Genomic DNA, 5,000 nt, shown 5'->3' on the forward strand with positions numbered 1-5,000 from the left:
GTGGTGGTGGTGGTGGTGGTGGTGGTGGTGGTGGTGGTATTGATGGTGGTGGTGATGGCGGTGATAACTGTTGTTTGGCCCATAGCCAGCCTCATCGGGCAGACCTGCGATCAAAGATGTTCCAGATTATATTGCGTGTGTGTGAATGCGCGTATGTGTGTGTGATTTGGTCAATGATGGAGGTGCAAATTTTTTTTTTTTTTTCCGTGAAATGTGCTGTTCTGATTTTTGGATTGAAATGGCTCGGTCATATCCTGATCTCTCAAAGGTGGTTCTTACAGTCATATCCTGATGTCTCAAAGATGGCTCCTATGAATTTGAGACCGCGTTTCCCACTCTCCTTGACATGAAAGCAAAGTAGCGAAATCGTAAGGATGAAAGACAAAGTCGACCTCGGTGGAATTTGAACTCAGAACGTAAAGACAGATGAAATACCGCTAAGCGTGTTAACGATTCTGCCAGCTCACCGATGCACAAGGCCTGAAATTTGGGAGAGAGAGAGAGGAATAGTCGATTACAGCCATCCTCAGTGTTCGACTGGTATCTATTTTATATCGACCCCGAAAGAATGATAAGCAAAGTTTGGCCTCGGTGAAACTTGAACACAGAACGTAAAGACGGACGAAATGCTGCCGAGCACTTTATCCGGCGTGCTAACGATTCCGCCCGCTCTGTTCCTCCTGGGGAAATTAATATTGAAATACCGTACACTGCCTTGTTTTGAAACGATTTCAAGTGATTATAAATCAGTTTTGCATCGTTGAAATTAATTCTTCATTTAAACTTCAGCCTAAAACGGCCATCTTGAAAAACACATCAATTAATTGGTTGGGTTATTTAGGCGTTCCTTTTAATTAGCCAACGAACATCTTAAAACGATGGCAATAATTGGTGTTGCTCTAAATGATCATAGTGTTGTTGTTGCTGCTCCTGCTGTTGTTGTTGTTGTTGTTGTTGTTGTTGTTGTTGTTGTTGTTGTTGTTGGCGGCAGTGGTGGTGGGGTTCTCTTGTCGACAAAGATGTTTCATGTTTTTTAAGATGTTGAATTGTTAAAAAAACATTTTTCTGGCGATGACGACGACGATGGTGATGGAGGAAGAGGAGGAGGAAAAATAACAGCAACCTAAGCATGAATAAGAAGACAGAAAGAAAGGTGAAAAAGAAGGAGAAGAAGAAGAAGAAGAAGAAGAAGAAGAAGAAGAAGAAGAAGAAGAAGAAGAAGAAGAAGAAGAAGAAGAAGAAGAAGAAGAAGAAGAAGAAGAAGAAGATGGTGATGATGATGATGATGATGATGGTGGTGGTGGTGAAGGAGATCAAGAAGAAGAAGAATGACAACATCAATAATAACAACAACAACAAATGGGTGTAACAGAAGGTAAATGGATCTGTAACGAATTCAGTCAGTCATCAACCGATCCCGTGTTCAAATCTCTCTCTCTCTCTCTCTTTCTCTAAAAATCAATTAAAAAAAAAAACCCACATTAAATTCTTCGTGAAGGTTTTCATGGAACTCTCCCGTATAAATTTAAGGATTATGATTGGTTCAGGTGTTTCGGCGATCTCTCACTCGCATCATCATCATCATCATCACCATCATCATCAATTAAAAAATAGAAAAGACAGACAGACAGACAGACATACGAAAATATCCTGTTACTGATGTTGAAATTCCGGTGAAGGAGCCTTGAATCTAGGTTAGAAACCGGTTCTTTCTTTATTGGCAAGAAATTTTAAAATAAAACTGAACACCTTACATACATAAAAAACAAAAAAAAACTGATTCATCCAAGGGGAATAACATGGGATGGAGTTACGTCCCTTTAGCTTTACCTGCTTAAATATAATAATGTTGTCACAACTATAATTCTGATGTTTCGCAATGAGACAAAACCATTCATTTATATACAAACGTAAAAGAACGTCCAATGCAAGGAAATTTTAATGCCGAACAATCTCGGAAGAATTAGTTAATCCCATCCGGATTTGAAGAAACGAAATAAGATAATTTTTTTTTAATGAGTAAGTAAATTACTAGTTGAATACGTGTACTACCACGACCACCATCAGCAGGCGGATAGTAACACAAACAAGTACAACAATAAGATCTACAGAGAACGAGACAGACAAAACGAGTTCAATGAACCAATGGCGCCGGTTGTTGACCATCCACTGCGTCTGGTGAGTTAGCAAGAAAATGTTAGCGACACTTAAGATGAAGTTGTGTGGTAGTCGCCTGATTCTGCCGACAGCTGGCTCTTGACAATCCTGGATTGTGTCGTTAGGTTCAACAGTAACCAGGAGTCATTCGGTACACTTATGTTTTAGGTACATACTTACAGACATACATACATACATACATACATACATACATACATACAAAAATACCCTGTTGTTGATGTTGAAATTCCGGTGAAGGAGCCTTGGATCTAGGTTAGAAACCGGCTCTTTCTCTATTGGCAAGATATCTTCAAATAAACTGAATAATGACAAACAAACATAACATACATATATACACACACACATATATATACATGTATACATACATACATACATACACACACACACACACACACACATATATATATATATATATATATATATATATATATATATATCAGATGGGCTTCTTTCAGTTTTCGTCTACCAAATCCACTCACAAGGCTTTGGTCGGCCTGAGGCTATAGTAGAAGACACTTGCCCATGGTGCCATGCATTGGGACTGAACCGAGAACCATGTGGCTGGTAAGCAAGCTACTTACCCTTACCACACAGCCACTCCTGCGCCTGTATTACTATATTACACAGACGTTGAATATGGTGAGTGCGTACAATACGCATCGCTTTATGTATGTATGTATGTATGTATGTATGTATGTATGTATGTATGTACGTACGTTCGTATATAAGTATGTATGTATGTACGTACGTTCGTATATATGTATGTACGTATGCTTGTATGTATGTATGTATGTGTGTACCTACGTATGTATGTGTTTGTATATATGTGTGTATGTATGTATGTATGCATGTACGTACGTACGTACGTATATATGTATGTATGATTGTATGTATGTACCTACGTACGTATGAACATATGTATGTATGTACGCACGTATGTATGTATGTATGTATGTATGTACGTACGTACGTACGTATGTATGTATGTATGTATTATGTATGTATATATGTATGTATGTATGTACGTACGTACGTACGTACGTATGTAGGTATGCCTGTATGTTCGGACGGATGGATGGATGCATATCGCTTCCCCGGTGTGTCAACGTGACAATTAGTAATACGTCCGTTTGTCCCATGACAAAACCACTTGGCCGCCTTCGTATCGTCTGGTACACAATGTCTCAGTGTGGTTGACGCAGGCACACATTCTGGTCACGTGACTCGGGGCCGCATTTCGACTCTTTAACCTTCTCCTCCATTGGACAGGATAGGCGGATGGGGGGGGGGATGGTATGTATATTCTTATATCTATATATGTCTATTTATATTTGTATCTAGAATTATATTTGCAATCGCTTCCTGTAATATTTGCGTTGTGTTTCCATTCCGTTACATTCCGTTCCAAAGAACTGTTGAGACTCTGAGAAAGGATCTATAAGAAGTGTTTAACTTCTCCTGCCAAGAATATATTTCCAAACTGAAGAATATTTTGACATCGATCTGGTAACGTAGGAAACCATTCTTCGTTCGTTTTTTTTAATTTCTTTTTCCTTTCTTTCTTTCTTTCTTTCTTTCTTTCCTTCTTTCTTTCTTTCCTTCTTTCTTTCTTTCTTTTCTGGCGGTGGAGGGAGTTCTTCATATTGAATGAAATATGGCTGTCACGGCTCCTTTATTGATAATGTTGCTTGTGGTTGTGGTGATAATGTTGTTGTTCTTCGGTGTGGAGAAATCGGGGTTGTTGTTGTTGTTGCTGTTGCTGGTTTTGTTAGCATTGTTGTTGTTGTTGTTGTTGTTGTTGCTCTTGTTGCAGTTACTGATGTTGTTAATAGCGTTATCGGGGTGGCTGTTGTTGTTGTTGTCTTTGTTGTTGCTGGTTTTGTTTGTGTTGTTATTGATGCTGCTCGAGGTCTCAGTCACGCGCAGCAGCCATTGAAACCAAGGATTCGCTGTGCTAGGGCATTGCCCTGATGAAACTCGTTCCACCCCGTTCTTAATTTAGTGACCCCCGGAAGGACGAAAGGAAAAGTTTTAACCTCAAACGGAATCTGAACTCAGAACGCTGGAAGCCGGAATGAGTATCACATACCACAAGGCATTTCCTCCCCGGTACTTTAATGGCTCAACCAAAGAAAGGAAGAAAGAAAGAAAGATAGGAAGAAAGAAAGAAAGAAAGAAAGAAAGAAAGAAAGAAAGAAAGAAAGAAAGAAAGAAAGATAGGAAGGAATAACAATAAGTAAAACACAAACAACAGATGAAAGAAGTATGTTTGTGAAAAACCGGAAATGTAATAATATACAAAAGTGATTAAGTCTTCGGATAGAAATCCTTCATTTTATGATCAACAATAACAACAAGTAGATCGTTTGTTTGTCTTGTTTTTATTCCTTTATTGTCTTCTTTGTTTGTTTGTTATGCGTAATTTCCGGTAATTTCCGGTCAAGTGCAGCAATCCAGAGTGAGGCTAAGTTGTCCTGGTTATCAACCTTATTTTTTCCCCTCTTCACAACAAAAACAGAAAAGACAAGCGAAATGAACAAAGAATAAAACAAGGAGACGAACCAATGAGTGACGTTTTAAGGGGGGAGGGTCACATGACCTGCTAATAATCGTTTCTACTTCAGGCAAAAGGAGAAGGATTCCAATGTGTTATGTTCCGAGTTCAAACTCCATCGAGGTCGACTTTGTTTTTCATCGTTTCGGGGGTCCATAAAATATGAACCCCTTTAATACTGGGGTCGATATAATCGACTTGACCCCTTACCACAAAATAAATTCCAAGCTTTGTTCTTAAAAGTAGAAACGACACTGGTTTCAAATTT

The 5,000-nt window shown here is 38.9% G+C and overlaps 1 protein-coding gene across 2 annotated transcripts in view; it reads left to right on the plus strand.

Annotated features, from left to right (window-relative positions):
- The first annotated feature begins 3,515 nt into the window (after positions 1-3,515).
- Positions 3,516-5,000, plus strand: part of LOC106874026 (neuropeptide FF receptor 2) — a 6,749-nt gene continuing 5,264 nt past the window's right edge. The window contains exon 1 of one of the 2 annotated variants that reach the window (XM_052977032.1): positions 3,516-3,689. The gene's annotated coding sequence lies outside the window, so the exon portion shown is untranslated. The remainder of the gene's footprint in view (positions 3,690-5,000) is intronic. The other variant, XM_014921587.2, reaches the window with a different exon arrangement.

This window comes from Octopus bimaculoides, chromosome 26 (genome assembly GCF_001194135.2).
Source record: "Octopus bimaculoides isolate UCB-OBI-ISO-001 chromosome 26, ASM119413v2, whole genome shotgun sequence".
Taxonomy (NCBI): Eukaryota; Metazoa; Mollusca; class Cephalopoda; order Octopoda; family Octopodidae; genus Octopus; species Octopus bimaculoides.